Raw genomic sequence first — 20385 nt, 5'->3', positions numbered from 1 at the left:
GCACTCCAAAAGAGCAAAGGATTGCGAGGGGGAAATTGTGGGAATCAGGGCGGCTAGGGACAGGGGCTTAAGTCCCCTGTCCCAGGACAGCCTCCCCTTGCATGGCAGAGAAACCAGGTCTTGGTCTCTAAGCTGCCAGCGAGCCCAAGAATGCGTGGTGTCCAGCTCCTGTGAGGGGCGGGGAGCCTTACCAGAGGACAGAACGCCCAAGCCCTGCTACACAGCCTGAGATGCGCATGCCCCTCATCCTCCCTTAAGAGAGGTACACAAAGGCCCAGCTGGTGCTCTTTGACCTGTGCCATTGTTTCAGAGCCTAAGACAGGTGCCCCAAACTCTCCCCTGAAAGAGCTGTGCCCAGCCTGGTGCTTTCGGACCTGCCCCGTTCTCAGAGCCTGAAATGCATGCGTGACCCACAGCCTCCCCTGAAATAGGTGAGTGCAAGCCAGGCGCTCTTAGACCCAGAAAGACCAGGCACTCCCAGCCCGGCCAGCAGGAAAATCTCAGTGTGCGATCACTGCTTGGAACCTCTCTGGCAGTCTGGAGCTGCCCAGACAGCCGCTGCTGCCATGGTTTTGGGTATAAGCAAAAGATCCTGCATCCCCAGGGACCACGACTTGGAATCTGCTCTGCCAGCAGCCAAGGGGGAACTTATTTGGGCTCTGTAGCCAGATTGAGGCTTCTCTCTGAGAGGGAGGTCAGGGTGCAGTTTGCTTTCCTCTAAAACTACAAAAACCATCAAAAGCAGTCAATGGGAGAGAAAAAAAAAAAAAAAAGAGTGAACAAACATAAAAACCGCCAGAGGACAAAAGCTGGATAAAAACCAGTTTCCTCAGAGCCCACCCCCTTGAGGGGGGCGGGAGGACTTAACTCAGGGAACATCATTGACTGAAAACCCACGTGGCAGGCCCCTCCCCTGGAAAACCAACCAAGAAAGGAAAAAAAAAAGGACTACAAGAGAACAACCACCACTACTTCATAGGATAACTTTTATTTTGAACTCGTTCCCACTATTTTGGCTTATTTTTTTTGTATATAGATAATTTTTTAACCTATGACATCACAGTGAGCTGTCCAGTACATCAAATTCCATAATAACCTTCTAACCTGAACTTTTTGATACATACATCTGTTATTTTTCTTTTGTATTTCTATTTTTTTGAAGATTTTATTTGTTTATTTGACAGAGATCACAAGTAGACAGAGAGGCAGGCAGAGAGAGAGAGAGAGAGAGGGAAGCAGGCTCCCTGCTGAGCAGAGAGCCCGATGCGGGACTCGATCCCAGGACCCTGAGATCATGACCTGAGCCGAAGGCAGTGGCTTAACCCACTGAGCCACCCAGGCGCCCTGTATTTCTATTTTTTGAATTTTTTTTAAATTTTAGTTTAGTTTAGTCTGCTTTATTCCTTTTTATTTTTATTTTCTTTTTTTTTCTCCCAATTTATTTATTTTCAGAAAAACAGTATTCATTATTTTTTTACCACACCCAGTGCTCCATGCAAGCTGTGCCCTCTATAATACCCACCACCTGGTACCCCAACTTCCCACCCCCCCGCCACTTCAAACCCCTCAGACTGTTTTTCAGAGTCCATAGTCTCTCATGGTTCACCTCCCCTTCCAATTTCCCGCAATTCCCTACTACTCTCTAACGCCCCTTGTCCTCCATGCTATTGGTTATGCTCCACAAATGAGTGAAACCATATGATAATTGACTCTCTCTGCTTGACTGATTTCACTCAGCATAATCTCTTCCAGTCCCGTCCATGTTGCTACAAAAGTTGGATATTCGTCCTTTCTGATGGAGGCATAATACTCCATAGTGTATATGGACCACATCTTCCTTATCCATTCATCCGTTGAAGGGCATCTTGATTCTTTCCATAGTTTGGCGACTGTGGCCATTGCTGCTATAAACATTGGGGTACAGATGGCCCTTCTTTTCACGACATCTGTATCTTTGGGGTAAATACCCAGGAGTGCAATTGCAGGGTCGTAGGGAAGCTCTATTTTTAATTTCTTGAGGAATCTCCACACTGTTCTCCAAAGAGGCTGCACCAACTTGCATTCCCACCAACAGTGTAAGAGGGTTCCCCTTTCTCCACATCCTCTCCAACACATGTTGTTTCCTGTTTTGTTAATTTTGGCCATTCTAACTGGTGTAAGGTGATATCTCAATGTGGTTTTAATTTGAATCTCCCTGAGGGCTAATGATGATGAGCATTTTTTCATGTGTCTGATAGCCATTTGTGTTTCTTGATTGGAGAAGTGTCTGTTCATATCTTCTGCCCATTTTTTGATGTGTTTGTCTGTTTCATGTGGGTTGAGTTTGAGGAGTTCATTATAGATCCTGGATATCAACCTTTTGTCTGTACTGTCATTTGCAAATATCTTCTCCCATTCTGTGGGTTGCCTCTTTGTTTTTTTGACTGTTTCCTTTGCTGTGCAGAAGCTTTTGATTTTGATGAAGTCCCAGAAGTTTATTTTCGCTTTTGTTTCCTTTGCCTTTGGAGACGTATCTTGAAAGAAGTTGCTGTGGCTGATATCGAAGAGATTACTGCCTATGTTCTCCTCTAAGATTCTGATAGATTCCTGTCTCACGTTGAGGTCTTTTATCCATTTTGAGTTGATCTTTGTGTACGGTGTAAGAGAATGGTCGAGTTTCATTCTTCTACATATAGCTGTCCAGTTTTCCCAGCACCATTTATTGAAGAGACTCTCTTTTTTCCACTGTATATTTTTTCCTGTTTTGTCGAAGATTAATTGACCATAGAGTTGAGGGTCCATATCAGGGCTCTCTACTCTGTTCCACTGGTCTATGTGTCTGTTTTTATGCAGTACCATACTGTCTTGGTGATCACAGCTTTGTAATAAAGCTTGAAATCAGGTAAGGTGATGCCGCCAGCTTTATTTTTGTTTTTCAGCATTTCCTTAGCGATTTGGGGTCTCTTCTGATTCCATACAAATTTTAGGATTATTTGCTCCAGCTCTTTGAAGAATGCCGGTGGAATTTTTATCGGAATGGCATTAAAAGTATAGATTGCTCTAGGCAGTATAGACATTTTAACAATGTTTATTCTTCCGATCCAAGAGCATGGAATGGTCTTCCATCTTTTTGTGTCTTCTTCAATTTCTTTCATGAGTGTTCTATAGTTCCTCAAGTATAGATCCTTTACCTCTTTAGTTAGGTTTATTCCCAGGTATCTTATGGTTCTTGGTGCTATAGTAAATGGAATCGATTCTCTAATTTCCCTTTCTGTATTTTCATTATTAGTGTATAAGAAAGCCACTGATTTCTGCACATTGACTTTGTATCCTGCCACGCTGCTGAATTGCTGTATGAGTTCTAGTAGTTTGGGGGTGGAGTCTTTTGGGTTTTCCATATAAAGAATCATGTCATCTGCGAAGAGAGAGAGTTTGACTTCTTCATTACCAATTTGGATACCTTTTATTTCTCTCTGTTGTCTGATTGCTGTTGCTAGGACTTCTAATACTATGTTGAATAAGAGTGGTGAAAGTGGGCATCCTTGTCTTGTTCCTGATCTCAACGGGAAGGCTGCAAGCTTTTTCCCATTGAGGATGATATTTTCTGTAGGTCTTTCATAGATAGATTTGATGAGGTTCAGGAATGTTCCCTCTATCCCTATACTTTGAAGCATTTTAATCAGGAATGGATGTTGGATTTTGTCAAATGCTTTTTCTGCATCAATTGAGAGGACCATGTGGTTCTTCTCTCTTCTCATATTAATTTGTTGTATCACATTGATTGATTTGCCAATGTTGAACCATCCTTGTAGCCCAGGGATGAATCCCACCTGATCATGGTGGATAATCTTTTTAATGTGTTGTTGGATCCTGTTGGCTAGGATCTTGTTGAGAATCTTAGCATCCATATTCATCAGTGATATTGGTCTGAAATTCTCCTTTTTGGTATGGTCCTTGCCTGGTTTGGGGATCAGGGTAATGCTGGCTTCATAGAAAGAGTCTGGAAGTTTTCCTTCTGCTTCAATTTTTTGAAACAGCTTCAGGAGAATAGGTGTTATTTCTTCTTGGAAGGTTTGGTAGAATTCCCCAGGGAATCCGTCAGGTCCTGGGCTCTTGTTTTTTGGGAGATTTTTGATCACTGCTTCAATTTCGTTATTAGATATCGGTCTATTCAGGTTGTCGATTTCTTCCTGGTTCAATTTTGGTAGTTTATATTTTTCCAGGAATGCATCCATTTCATCTAGGTTGCTAAGCTTATTGGCATATAACTGTTCGTAATAACTTCTGATGATTGTTTCTACTTCCTTGGTGTTAGTTGTGATCTCTCCCTTTTCATTCATAATTTTATGAATTTGGGATTTCTCTCTTTTCTTTTGGATTAGTGTAGCCAGTGGCTTATCGATCTTATTGATTCTTTCAAAAAACCACCTTCTAGTTTCATTGATACGTTCTACTGTATCTCTGGTTTCTCCCTCATTGATCTCAGCTCTAATCTTGATGATTTCCCTTCTTATGTGTGGAGTTGGTTTGATTTGTTGTTGATCCTCCAGTTCTTTAAGGTGTAGAGACAGCTGGTGTGTTCTGGATTTTTCAATTTTTTTGAGCAAGGCTTGGATGGCTATATATTTTCCCCTTAGGACTGCCTTTGCTGTATCCCATAGGTTTTGGACCAAAGTGTCTTCATTCTCATTGGTTTCCATGAATTGTTTCAGTTCTTCTTTGATCTCCTGGTTGATCCAAGCATTCTTAAGCAAGGTGGTCTTTAGCTTCCAGGTGTTTGAGTTCCTTCGGAACTTTTCCTTGTGATTGAGCTCAAGTTTCAAAGCATTGTGATCTGATAATATGCAGGGAATAATCTCAGTATTTTGGTATCGGCTGAGTCCTGATTTGTGACCCAGTATGTGGTCTATTCTGGAGAAGGTTCCGTGTGCACTTGAGAAGAATGAGTATTCTGCTGTTTTAGGGTGGAATGTTCTGTATATATCTATGAGGTCCATCTGGTCCAGTGTGTCATTCAATGCTCTTGTTTCTTTATTGATTTTCTGCTTCGATGATCTGTCTAATTCTGAAAGAGGCGTGTTAAGATCTCCTACGATTAGTGTATTCATATCAATATGACTCTTTATCTTGATTAACAGTTTTCTTAAGTAATTGGCTGCTCCCATATTGGGAGCATAGATATTTACAATTGTTAGATCATCTTGGTGGATAGTCCCTTTAAGGATTATGTAGTGTCCTTCTGTATCCCTGAGTACAGTCTTTAGTTTGAAGTCTAATTTATCTGATATGAGAATCGCTACCCCAGCCTTCTTTTGAGTCCCATTGGCATGAAAGATGCTTCTCCACCCCTTCACTTTCAGTCTGCGTGTACCTTTAGGTTCAAAATGGGTCTCTTGTAGACAGCATATGGATGGGTCCTGTCGTTTTAGCCAATCTGCAACCCTGTGCCGTTTTATGGGTGCATTTAGGCCATTCACATTGAGAGTGATTATTGATAGATACGTTTTTATTGACATCGAGTTACCTTTGAAGTCTTTCTTTCTGTAGACTGTCTCTATATTTCTGTTCAATGCTATTCTTTGGATTTTTCCTCTTTTATAGCACCCCCCTTAATATTTCCTGCAGTATCGGCTTGGTGGTTGCATAGTCTTTTAAGCCTTGCCGGTCTTGGAAACTCTTTATCTCTTCATCCATTTTGAATGTCAGTCTTGCTGGATAAAGTATTCTTGGCTGCATGTTCTTCTCATTTAGTGCCCTGAATATATCTTGCCAGCCTCTTCTGGCTTGCCAGGTCTCTGTGGACAGGTCTGACGTTATTCTGATGGGCTTCCCTCTGTAAGTAAGGAGCCTCTTTGCCCTGGCAGCTTTCAAGAGATTATACCTACAATTATAATTTCTCAATTTGACTATCAGGTGTCGTGATGTTTTTTTGGAGTGTATAATCTTGGGTGGAGACCGTTCAGCCTCTAGTACATGAACGCTGGTTTCATTCGCGAGATTCGGAAAGTTTTCATGAAGGACTTGTTCCACGACATCTTCTAGACTTCTTTCTTTCTCCTCCCCTTCAGGAATTCCAATAATTCTGACGTTGGAACGCTTCATGGCATCACTTATTTCCCTAATTCTGCTTTCGTGGGATCTAAGCTGTTTGTTCCAGGCTTCCTCCTGATCCTTTCTCTCTATCTGTTTGTCTTCCAGATCACTAATTCTATCTTCTGTCTCCGTTACCCTAGCTTTGAGAGAGTTTAGATTGGATTGGAACTCATTGAGAGCATTGTGGACCTCCTCCCTGGTAGCTTTAAGCTCCGCCCTAACATTGTGAACATCCTGTCTGGTCGCTTTCAGTTCGGCTCTAATCAATTCTGTTTGGTCATCCATGGCTTTCTCCAACCTAGCTATTGCCTGGATAATTGTTAGCCTGAATTCTCTTTCCGACATATTGTCTATGTTGATAGCCGTTAGCTCTATTGCAGAAGGTCCATCCTCTGTATTTTTCTTCTGTTGGGCATTCCTCCTCCTAGTCATTTTGGTGGGAGAAGACTGAACAGATGTAGCTGGATGTATCAACTCTGGTGCAGTCAAGGTGCACCCTGGAACACTTCCTGATCTCTGTCTCAGAGAGAAGCCTCAGTCTGGGTGCAGAAGCTGAATAAATTCCCCCTTGGACGCTGGCAGTGCAGGTTCCAAGTTAAAGACCCTGGGGGCGCAGGATCTTTTGCTCGTCCCCAAAGCCAAGGCAGTGGCGGCTGTCTGGGAGCTCCTGACCGCCAGAGAGGTTCCAAGCAGTGATCGCACACAGATTTTGCCGCCGGCCGGGGCTGGGAGTGCCCGGCTTGCGCGCACCTCTTTTCAGAGGCGGCTGTGGGTCGGGCGCGCGTCTGGGGCACTGAGAACGGGGCGCTGGTCCGTAAGCCGCAGGCTGGGCTTTTGCGCGCCTCTGTCTGGGGAAGAGTTTCGCGCGCGCGCGCGCGGCTTAGACTTTGAAACAATGGCCCGGGTCAAGAAGCGCCCCGGGGCCTTAGATACCCAGGAGAGCTGGAGCAACGTGCGCACGCATCTCAAGCATTGTGGTAGGGCTAGCGCGCGTTCTGCAGACCAGCGCGGCTCCCATCCCCTCACAGGAGCCGGAACGCCCGCGCTCTGGGGCGCGCTGGCGGCTTAGGGACCAGGAGCCGGTTTCTCGCCGCACTCTCTCTGCCTCCACGCTGAGGAGGCCGTCTGGGCCCGGGGACTTAAGCCCCTGTCCCTAGCCGCCCCGATTCCCACAATTTGCCCCCGAGATCCTTTGCTCTTTTGGAGTGCTTTCAACCAGTCTCCAAGTTAATGCTGGTCCCCAGACGCAGGGCACTCTCGCTCGTATCGGGGTATTACTTTTGCACCGGTCGCCTCTGGTGGCTCCCTCCCCCTTTTGTTTATCTTCCGATATCAGTCCGCTGTTCCATTCCGCTTTACCTGCTCACTGGCATCTTCTGCCCCTGTAGAGATCCAGACGTGTATAATTCTGATCTCAGGCTGATTTCATGGGTGATCAGAGTTCTTTGGTAGGTAATCAGCTCACTTTGGGGTACCAGCTGAAAAGACGCCTCTTCCTAGTACCCCGCCATCTTGTCCCCCCTATTTTTATTTTCTAATATCCATATAGAGTTAAACTTCGAAGTAATCCCCTTTCCCCAATCAATACTACCACTATAGGTAAACCAATTTTTAATCCCCCTTTATCATAGGAAAGTTGAGTCCTTTAACAAAGATATCAAGATACATCCAGGAAGGATCAAAACAACCTTCCTTGCCCACACTGAGAATTTATAACCATTCTCCCATCTTTTTCTTCCACCACTGTTTCTGTGAGTTTGTGTTTGTCTTGATAGCATATAAATCTTACACTTGTTCTTTTGGACGAGGCTCTTCCTTTATTTGCATATATATATAATAAAGGCTCTTCCTTTATTTGCATATATATATTTGCATACATATATATATTTATTCTCTTGTCATATACTTCTATCAGTCTTTGTGTTTGTCTGCTTTTGTTTGTATACTTCATAAATCTTACCTTGGGGCCCATTTGGGCTGAACCTTCTCTTTCATCTTCCCTTTCTTTCCTGTCTCTCTCTCTCTCTCTTTTTTTTTTTTTCTTTTTCTCTTTTACTTTTCTTTTGTCTCTCGAATGGGTGGGGAATCCTGATTGCTCAGAAGTGTTCCAGGGTGCACCTTGACTGCACCATAGTCGATACATCCAGCTTCATCTGTTCAGTCATCTCTCACCAAAATGACTAGGAGGAGGAGTGCCCAACAGAAGAAAAATACAGAGGATGGGCCTTCTGCAACAGAGCTAATGACTATCAACATAGACAATATGTCAGAAAGAGAATTCAGGCTAACAATTATCCAGGCAATAGCTAGGTTGGAGAAAGCCATGGATGACCAAATGGGATTAGAGCCAAGCTGAAAGCAACCAGAGATGACATTCACAATGTTAGGGCGGAGCTTAAAGCTATCAGGGCTGAGGTTCACAATGCTCTCAATGAGTTCCAATCTAATCTAAATTCTCTCAACGCTAGAGTAACTGAGACAGAAGATAGAATTAGTGATCTGGAGGACAAACAGATAGAGAGAAAGGATCAGGAGGAAGCCTGGAACAAATAGCTTAGAAACCACAAAAACAGAATCAGGGAAATAAATGATGCCATAAAACGTTCCAACATCAGAATTATTGGAATCCCTGATGGGGAGGAGAAGGAAAGAAGTCTAGAAGATATAGTGGAACAAGTTCTTCATGAAAATTTTCCCAATCTCGTGAAAGGAACCAGCGTTCATGTACTGAACATGAAAGGTCTCCACCCAAGATTATACATTCCAAAAAAACATCAAGGCACCTGATAGTCAAATTAGGGAATTATAATTGTAGGTATAATCCCTTGAAAGCTGCTAGGACAAAGAGGCTCCTATTTACAGAGGAAGGCCCATCAGAATAGCGTCAGACTGTCCACAGAGACCTGGCAAGCCAGAAGAGGCTGGCAAGATATATTCAGGGCACTAAATGAGAAGAACATGCAGCCAAGAATACTTTATCCAGCAAGACTGACATTCAAAATGGATGGAGAGATAGAGTTTCCAAGACCGGCAAGGCTTAAAAGACTATGCAACGACCAAGCCGACACTGCAGGAAATATTAAGGGGGGTTCTATAAAAGAGGAAAAATCCTAAGAATAGCATTGAACAGAAATAAAGAGACAATATACAGAAAGAAAGACTTCAAAGGTAACACGATGTCAATAAAAACGTATCTATCAATAATCACTGTCAATGTGAATGGCCCAAATGCGCCCATAAAATGGCACAGGGTTTCAGATTGGAGAAAAGACAGGACCCATCCATATGTTGTCTACAAGAGACCCATTTTGAACCTAAAGATACACCCAGACTGAAAGTGAAGGGATGGAGAAGCATCCAGCATGCCAATGGGCCTCAAAAGAAGGCTGGGGTAGTGATTCTCATATCAGAGAAATTAGATTTTAAACTGAAGACTGTAGTCAGAGACAGAGAAGGACACTACATAATCCTTAAAGGGACTATCCACCAAGATGATCTAACAATTGTAAATATGCCCCCAATATGGGAGCAGCCAATTACATAAGAAAACTGTTAATCAAGATAAAGAGTCATATTGATATAAATACATTAATAGTAGGAGATCTTAACATGCCTCTCTCAGAAATAGACAGATCATCAAAACAGAAAATTAATAAAGAGGGACGCCTGGGTGGCTCAGTTGGTTAAGCGGCTGCCTTCAGCTCAGGTCATGATCCCAGCATCCTGGGATCGAGTCCCACATCGGGCTCCATGCTTGGCAGGGAGCCTGCTTCTCCCTCTGCCTCTGCCTGCCACTCTGTCTGCCTGTGCTTGTTCTCACTTCACTCTCAATGACAAATAAATAAAATAAAAATCTTTAAAAAAAAGAAAATAAAAGAAACAAGAGCATGGAATGACCCATCAGACCAGATGGACCTCACAGATATATACACAACATTCCACCCTAAAACAACAGAATACTCATTCTTCTCAATTGCACATGGAATCTTCTCCAGAATAGACCACATACTGGGTCAAAAATCAGGACTCAACCAATACCAAAAAACTGAGATAATTCCCTGCATATTCTCAGATCACAATGCTTTGAAACTGGAGCTCAATCACAAGGAAAAGATCTGAAGGAACTCAAACACCTGGAAGCTAAAGACCACCTTGCTTAAGAATGCTTGGATCAACCAGGAGATCAAAGAAGAACTGAAACAATTCATGGAAACCAATGAGAATGAAGACACTTCAGCCCAGAGCCTATGGGGTACAGCAAAGGTGGTCCTAAGGGGGAAATACATAGCCATCCAAGCCTCCCTCAAAAAAAAAAAAAAAATAGAAAAATCCAGAATACACCAGCTGTCTCTAAAACATAAAGAACTGGAGAATCAACAACAAATTAAGCCAACTCCACACACAAGAAAGGAAATAATCAAGATTAGAGCAGAGATCAATGAGATAGAACCTGGAGATACAGTAGAATGTATCATTGAAAATAGAAGATGGGTTTTTGAAAGAATCAATAAGATTGATAAACCATTGGCCACACTAATCCAAAAGAAAAGAGAGAAAGCTCAAATTAATAAAATTATTAATGAAAAGGGAGAGATCACAACTAACACCAAGGAAGTAGAAACGATCATCAGAAGTTATTATCAACAGTTATATATCAATAAGCTAAGCAACCTAGATGAAATGGATGCATTCCTGGAAAACTATAAGCTCCCAAAATTGAACCAGGAAGATTGACAACCTGAATAGACCAATATCTGGTAACGAGATTGAAGCAGAGATCAAAAATCTCCTAAAAAACAAGAGCCCAGGAACTGATGGATTCCCTGGGGAATTCTACCAAACTTTCAAAGAGGAAATAACAGTATTCTCCTGAAGCTGTTTCAAAAAACTAAAGCAGAAGGAAAACTTCCAGACTCTTTCTTTGAAGCCAGCATTACCTTGATCCCCAAATCGGGCAAAGACCCTACCAAAAAGGAGAATTTCAGACCAATATCACTGATGACTATGGATGCTTAGATTCTCAACAAGATCCTAGCAAACAGGATCTAACAGAACATTAAAAAGATTATCCACCATGACCAGGTGGGATTCATCCCTGGGCTACAAGGATGGTTCCATATTCGCAAATCAATCAATGTGATAGAACAAATTAATATGAGAATAGAGAAGAACCACATGGTTCTCTCAATCGATGCAGAAAAAGCATTTGACAAAATCCAGCATCCGTTCCTGATTAAAACGCTTCAAAGTATAGGGATAGAGGGAACATTCCTGAACTCATCAAATCTATCTATGAAAGACCTACAGAAAATATCATCCTCAATGGGAAAAAGCTTGCAGCCTTCCCGTTGAGATCAGGAACACGACAAGGATGCCCACTCTCACCACTCTTGTTCAACATAGTATTAGAAGTCCTAGCAACAGCAATCAGACAACAAAGAGAAATTAAAGGTATCCAAATTGTCAATGAAGAAGTCAAACTCTCTCTCTTCGCAGATGACATGATTCTTTATATGGAAAACCCAAAAGACTCCACCCTCAAACTACTAGAACTCATACAGCAATTCAGCAATGTGGCAGGATACAAAGTCAATGTACAGAAATCAGTGGCTTTCTTATACACTAACAACGAAAATATAGAAAGGGAAATCAGAGAATCGATTCCATTTACTATAGCACCAAGACCATAAGATACCTGGGAATAAACCTAACCAAAGAGGTAAAGGATCTGTACTCAAGGAACTACAGAACACTTATGAAAGAAATTGTAGAAGACACAAAAAGATGGAAGACCATTCCATGCTCTTGGATCAGAAGAATAAATATTGTTAAAATATTGCTTTACTGCCTAGAGCAATCTATACTTTGAATGCCATTTCGATCAAAATTCCACCGGTATTCTTCAAAGAGCTGGAGCAAATAATCATAAAATTTGTATGGAATCAGAAGAGACCCCAATCGCTAAGGAAATGTTGAAAAACAAAAATAAATCTGGGGCATCACGCTACCTGATTTCAAGCTTTACTACAAAGCTGTGATCACCAAGACAGCATGGTACTGGCATAAAAACAGACACATAGACCACTGGAACAGAGTAGAGAGCCCAGAAATGGACCCTCAACTCTAGGTCCAAATAATATTCGACAAAACAGGAAAAAATATACAGTGGAAAAAAGTGTCTTCAATAAATGGTGTTGGGAAAACTGGGCAGCTATATGTAGAAGAATGAAACTTGACCATTCTCTTACACCATACACAAAGATAAACTCAAAATGGATAAAAGACCTCATAGTGAGACAGGAATCCATCAAATCCTAGAGGAGAACATAGGCAGTAATCTCTTCGATATCAGCCACAGCAACTTCTTTCAATATATGTCTCCAAAGGCAAAGGAAACCAAACAAAAAAAAACTTTTGGGACTTCATCAAAATCAAAAGCTTCTGCACAGCAATGGAAACAGTCAAAAAAACAAAGAGGCAACCCACGGAATGGGAGAAGATATTTGCAAATGACAGTACAGACAAAAGGTTGATATCCAGGATCTATAAAGAACTCCTCAAACTCAACACACACAAAACAGACAATCATATCAAAAAATGGGCAGAAGATATGAACAGAGACTTTTCCAATGAAGACATACAAATGGCTATCAGACACATGAAAAAATGTTCATCATCACTAGCCCTCAGGGAGATTCCAATTAAAACCACATTGAGATATCACCTTACACCAGTTAGAATGGCCAAAATTAGCAAGACAGGAAACAACATGTGTTGGAGAGGATGTGGAGAAAAGGGAACCCTCTGACACTGTTGGTGGGAACGCAAGTTGGTGCAGCCTCTTTGGAGAACAGTGTGGAGATTCCTCAAGAAATTAAAAATAGAGCTTCCCTATGACCCTGGGTATTTATCCCAAAGATACAGATGTAGTGAAAAGAAGGGCCGTCTGTACCCCAATGTTTACAGCAGCAATGGCCACGGTCGCCAAACTGTGGAAAGAACCAAGATGCCCTTCAACAGATGAATGGATAAGGAAGATGTGGTGCATATACACTATGGAGTATTATGCCTCCATCAGAAAGGATGAGTACCCAACTTTTTTAGCAACATGGACGGGACTGGAAGAGATTATGCTGAGTGAAATAAGACAAGCAGAGAGAGTCAATTATCATATGGTTTCACTCATTTCTGGAGCATAACAAATAGCATGGAGGACATGGGGAGTTAGAGAGGAGAAGGGAATTGCGGGAAATTGGAAGGGGAGGTGAACCATGAGAGACTATGGACTCTGAAAAACAATCTGAGGGTTTTTAAGGGGCAGGGGGTGGGAGGTCAGGGTACCAGGTGTTTGGTATTATAGAGGGCATGGATTGCATGGAGCACTGGGTGTGGAACAAAAATAATGAATACTGTTATGCTGAAAATAAATAAAAAATAAATTAAAAAAAAAAGAAAACGAAAAATAAATTTTCAAGGGGAACTCCAGCTCTAAAAAAAGAAAATGTGGTGCATGGGTGTGCATGCATGCCTGCACACACACACACACACACACACACACACAGTGGAGTGGTTTTCAGCCATAAAAAAAGATGGAAATCTTGCATGTACAGCTACATGGATGGACTTTTAGGGAGTTATGCTCAATGTAATAAGTCAGAGAAAGACAAATTATGTGTTATCTCACTTATATGAGGAAACTGGACAAACAAAAACCCAAATAATTGGATTCTGAGAACATACTGTGGTTGACAGAATTGAGGTGGGTAGAGTGTAAAATGGGTGAAAGTCATTAAAAAGTACAAATATCTAACTATAAAAATAAAGAAGTCATGGGGATGTAATATACAGAATGGTGAGTGCAGTTAATAATACTTATGGTGGGGTCCCTGAGTGCCCTAGTCAGTTGAGTGCCTCATGACTCCAGAGTTGTAAGATTGAGCCCTGTATTAGACTCCATGCTAGGTGTGGAGCCTGATTAAGATTCTCTCTTTCTCTCCCCCTGCTCTCCACTCTCTCTCTCTTTCTTTCATTTTCTCTCTAGAAAATTTAAAAAAAAATACTCCCTGGTGTATTTGAAAGTGTTAAGAAATTAGGTCTTAAAAATTTTTATCACAAGAAAAAAATAGTCATTATTTATGCTGATCAATGTTAGTTATACAAATTGTGGTGATCATTTCAAAATGTATACAAATATTCAATCATTATATGGTATACCTAAAAGTAATATCATGTTGCATATCTAAGTTAAAAAAATAAACTATAACCATAATTCCAGACTATAATTTAAACTAAAAGATATAATAGTTGAAGAAAAGAAAAAGACTTACCAATTGGTTCAGCAAATCCTGATTCAGTGAAAAAAATATTGTCAGTTCTAATTATAATGTTATGTATTATCTTATTAACAAACAATTTTTCTATGGTTAAGTATCTGGACTGTATTTGAGATTGTAACCATAATTACATAGTTGTAAATATATTTTCAGAAATTATTTTCTTTTCCTTTGTTTTATATTCTTAGTAATGCCCATATTGGAATTTTGGACTAAAACACATGCGTAATTAATTATTGTGGAGACTTGTTACTTATCTCTAAATCTAGAGGTAACTAAATTTAGAAATGAAAAAATGTTTTTGTATAGCATCTCTGATTTGTTTATGCTCATGAAATGCATATTAAGAAATATATGGTACTGTATGGTGACTAAGATAACATAAGAAAAAAATAAAAATTAAAAATTAAAAAAATATATATCATAGTACCTAAAATTGGAATTCATTTAGTGATTTTTGAGGTTTAAACATTCTCTAAATGTTTAGTTTGACTTTTAGGTTGGGTGAATTAACTGTACATGTTCTTCTACCATTTGCCAATAGAAAAGTTGACCTAAAAAATGATGCATATTTGGTAAGTCAAATTTGCAATAGTATTTATTGTAACATTTCTACATAGTTTGTATTGTTAGTGTCCCTGTTGTGTTCCAAGGGAAGACCTAGAGTTTGGGGTTTGGGTCTCCTTACTTTGGTAGAAGAGCAAAGAAAATGGTCTTTCTGGAGCCTATTAAGCTCCTACATTATTGTCTATTGCAATAGGCTTATACCAATTTTGAACCAGTCAAGAAGTTACACCTCTTAATTTCCCTTCCTGTACACGTTTATTAACTTTCCCCATCTCTTTGTTTATGCTTGTGAATATCACATTGGATTCAGTATCAAAGACTTGTTTGATGATAGTATTTCACTTAATGAGTACAATGTATTAATTTTTGATTCTTAATCTTTCATCAGTTATTTATCTGTATCACAGAGAAAGCATAGAGAAATATTAGCATGAGATTTTAAACATTGACACTGTAATAGCAATAAAGAGTAAAACTAGCTTACATTCTATGGATTTTAGAATTCCAAAAGGAACTTACTAATGGATGATGCTGGTTCTTTAAAACAGAGGGAAAAATAAATACATGAATATTGTATGGTATATGAAAATATATCCAATAGAGTTAGAACAAAATGCTCACTTATGCAATTTTTAGAGGGTGACTTAAAACAAAAAGACAAGGGAATTTTAGTACAGTTGAAATTATTTGTTTTTAATGAAAGATCATTTTAATATCTGATTAATCTCAGATATTTTAATGTTCTGCTTGAAGAACCTCTGTTGAGACAGGTTATTCTTTGTGTACTGTATCTTTCTTATCCAGGGCAATGAAATATTCAAATCTTTTAGGAAGGTGGCATATTACAGTAGTATCTATCACTCTAATTTTCTTTCAAAACTCAACTCTTGTCTTCTTTATAGTTCCCTTCTATATTTTGTTTTGAAAAGGATTTTAACTTATTTTGTGATAGTCATATAACAAATTTCTTTAAGCTTTTCTGCAAATTGTCAAGTGTCTCTAAAAAAGGCTCACTAATATGAGGGATATGCAGGAAATGAAATAATAACATTGAGATTGCAAAATTGTTTATGGCTACAGCCAGACTTATTTATCAAAAGTTCTTTATGCTCATATTTTTCCAGATAGTACTTGCAGAAGTTACTTACTGGGAATTTTCTGAACAGCTCCTGGAGAACAAAAATAAATAAAGGAAAATGGTTTGACCTACTATCATAGGTTTACCCAAAATACTTCTTTGTGTTATTTTAACATCTAGCTTCTGAGCCAGCTAATGAGCTTTTATTTTGGAAGTTCCAGCAGAAACATAGGTCTATGGATTATTCTTACAATCACTTCCTCCTCAATATTTTCTCCTTTAACTGACATTTAGTGTACTGTGTATAAAGTTTATACATCTCTTTAGTTCCTTCTTCCTTCCATGTCTTTTGATTCAATGCCTGATTCCCTCCCTGAATCCACTGCATTTCACTTAACATGTTGGGTTTTTTTTCTGCCCTAGTATGGACATTTACTTTTTTTTTTTTTTAATAGACAAACCAGTTCTCTTGATATAACAATACATTCTTCATTTATTCTTTCTACAAACCAGTTGTTTTCAATTAAAAGTTAATCACCAGTAACTCTAAATTAACTTTGATCTTCTGAAAATGATGCAAAACTTACCTCTGATTGCTGAATGTTGGCCTAAAATAAAATATAAGCAAGTGAGTATAGTGTGGTTTACTAACATGCTTGATAAGAACTTTGTTTAGGCTTAAATTATCTTCAAGCACTAAATAATATCAGGTCATTTAGTTGATTAAATTACCATGTGCCAACCACTTCTATAAGAGCTTTATGTGATTGAAATTATTTAATCTTCAGCAACACTATGATGAAGTTTCTGCCCATAGAAATTACCCAATGTCACACAGCTAATAATTAGTGAGCCAGGAGCTGTCCCCAACAATCCAGGATCTAGTCTTGCTTTGAAAGACTATATATATATATATATATATATATATATATATATATATATATATTTTGTAAATTTGGCACCATTATCTCAGTATTGGTCTGAGTCTTCAGACTTTTTTTTTCCCCCCTGTAATGTTATAGTCCCATTTCCCTTATTTTCTTTAATGATAAACCTGGAACTGGAATCTAGGTTTATTGTTCTCTACAGTCTTCATGTAAGTCAACCTTTCTTTCTTTCTTCCTTTCTTTCCTTTTCTTTCTTTCTTTCAGAGGAAATTCCTACAAAAGGAATCTGCCATTTTAATAAATAATTACATTAGTGTAGTCAGTACCCCAATAGAATTGTGGATGAGATGTTTTAAGAAGACAGAGAAAGAAGTGCTACTCATTCTTTCTTCTCAACCTTTCTTAAAGAGTTGATACATTTGGAGAATTGTTTTTTGTTGGTTTCTTTGTTTTTTGTTTGTTTTCACTTTGGGAATTGTTAAGCTCTTCTTTTATGGAAGAAAGCCTGATTATAATGGGAGGGTGTTTCTTTAGCAGGGGATAGTGAGGGGATACAACATGGTACAATGGGAAGGTCACTAGTAGATGCATTAAAGAAAAAAAGCAAAATGTAAAAGTAATAGAAGAAATTGCAGAAGAATATCTTCATGAGAAGAATATTTTCATGAAAAACTGATATATTTGATTGTATCGTATTTTAGGATTTTTGCTCAATGAAACACATAATAAACAGATTTCAGAGATAATGACAGACTGGAAGAAGATATTTGCAATATCTAAAATCTGGAAAATAATTCAGAGGTATGCGTGGCACCTGAAAACCAATAAGAAAAAGACACAAAATTCAATAGAAAAGTGTAAGTAACATGAATTAAAGCTCACAAAAAGGAAAATGGGGTGATTAACAAGTATGTGATGAAGTGTCACCCCTGGGACCAGAAGTGTACAACTTAAAGTGACATTGATATCCCTTTCTTCCACATGAATTGCAAGTGGTGTGGTAGGTATTGGTAGGAATGTGGGTTGACAGTCATGGATGGTAGGTGGGAATATAAATTGTACAGTAATTTTGGAAATTATCTGGCATATGCTATATGAGCTAGAGACCAGTTTGCTGAATTTAGATCTCAAGGAATTCTAACTCAAGTCCACAAAGGATCACTTATCAGGATGTCCAATTATAGTGTTTTTGGTAACATTAGTGTATTGGACTATGATCATAATTTGTCTACTACCAGGTGAATGGAATTGTGAGAGAGGCATTCTCTGTAATACTTTACAGAGCTAGAAGCAACATGTGGGATGTATGGATATATAGCAACATGGATAGATCTTTAGAGGTATTAAATGAAAAAAAGGAGATGAATGAATGAGATATAGTTGAAATTAAACACACACAAATAAATGTTACAGGTTATTCAGTGACAGAAGAATAGTTAAGGACAAATGTTGGTCACAGAGTAGTTGCATATACTTGTGAAAGGGATAGGACTGCAGGATATGGTTAAAGGGGAAATGCTAAAAAAGCAGAAGAGTGTGAATTTTGAATTAATTTGATCAGATTTCAATCCTGGCTTTTCTTAACAGCTGTGTGGATTTGAATATGTTATTTAACCTCAATATGCATGTTTTCTTAACTGTAAAATGAGGCATATGACAGAATTATATTGAATTTTAGGGAACTGTAACAAAGTTCCTTTTTCTTATTAGGTGCTTAATTCATATCCTTTCCCTTTCTTCTTTCTTTCCCTCTCTTTCTAGGGACACCATCGTTGTTTACCTGCTTTTATTCAAACATCACTACTTAACTTTTATTTAATCTTACTTCTTTTATCATCTCTTCTTATCTTGTTCTCATATTGTTGTCCTTTTCTATTTTTCTCTCCACTGTCATTGCCCCACAAACATAGCTATCCATTTATGTTTTTGATGAAAAGCCACTAAAATCATTCTAATGAGATTGCTGATTTAATCTTCCTATGTTTCTGGAATTAAGGAAATATTTCACTATGAAATATATCATGCATATATAAGAGTTTAGTTATATTTGTATATAGTTTAAAGAATAATGTCCGTCTACCCAGCATCCAGGTTCCCCTAACTATGTGCCTTCCCTGATTGCATTTTCGCCCATTATATGTGTCCAGTTCTTGCTTGAATTAACCATGGTACCGAATTTTGTTTTAGTACTTCCTGTTTTACTCTTCATTTTTGTTATGAATGGGCTTTTCATTTGCTAAATATTTATAAACAGTTAAACGATATTCTGGTTATGGGTAACCAAAAGAGGTGAAAGTACCTAAATCTAAATTTAAATTTCTACAGAAGTGGAAATAGAAAATTAAAGTAATTACCTTGAAGGCTTTTAGAAAACCATATTTCAGAATAAAAAAAAGTTACTAAAAGATGCTGAAGATATGCTCAAAAGTAAGTTAAAAAAATTAATGAGGTTCTGTTTTCCAGATCAGTTACCCACTTCTTATCTAGTCTTTGCCTTGGAAACATATTCAACTTCAGGGAGTGACTCCTCATCAGAGATACTCAGTGGTAAGAGCATATGCTGAAGACAGCACCTCTTACTTTAATGTAAGAATAGTTCTAATTCTTAGGTTTCTATGAGCATTCAGTTTGGTAGATCCTGTGGGGTACTGGGATGGGGGTAGCTTTTTCTAGTTTTTCACCTTACTTTTTTAGCCTGGAGTTTAAAACAAAACTGAACAAAACACTTTACAATAAACTAAAAAAAAAAAAAAAATCAGTGTATCTCTGCTTTCTACCTACTATTTTTTCTGTCTATCTTCTGTCTCTAAATAAAGAAATGTGTGAAATGCTAATTTTTGTTGTTTAGCAACTATTTTCAACCTTGTCAGGGCACTTACCCTTTCATGTCAGAGCTCGTTTTACTTTCTAAATACATCAATTACATATCAGCAGGGGGAGGAGACTTGTGTACTAAATCTTTTGTGCAAAAATGTTGCTCTTTTATACAATGTTCAGAGCATTTTTCTACATAAATCAATAAAAAGGGAAGTTATTGGAAGTTATTGAAAGTTACAGATACTTAAAAATAAAACACATTTTTAAATCTCTTCCATCTAAAACATGGTGAAAGTAGACCGTGTTGACAATATACTTTTCATAGGACCATCAAATCCTTCATAACAGAGTCTGTGGAGTTACAGCCTATATTGGGATAGGGATTATCATCCTTTTCTTTTTTTTCCTTCAGCTTTTGAAGACTGTTAAAATCTGTCTCCCTTACAAATTTTCTGCTCTTGTTTTCTTATTTCGCTCTTGTTCTTCTTATTTTCAAGTTTTTCTTCTTCTTCTTTTTTTCCCATCCTCATTATTTTGTAAAGTTTTTCAGTTCAATTAATAACCTACTACAAACAACCTTTGGAGATATTTCTCCTTCTATTCATTTGTTCAGTCACTGGGATTTTGTCTC

This window comes from Neovison vison, chromosome 1 (assembly GCF_020171115.1).
Source record: "Neovison vison isolate M4711 chromosome 1, ASM_NN_V1, whole genome shotgun sequence".
Taxonomy (NCBI): Eukaryota; Metazoa; Chordata; class Mammalia; order Carnivora; family Mustelidae; genus Neogale; species Neogale vison.
This window is presented reverse-complemented; position numbering follows the sequence as displayed.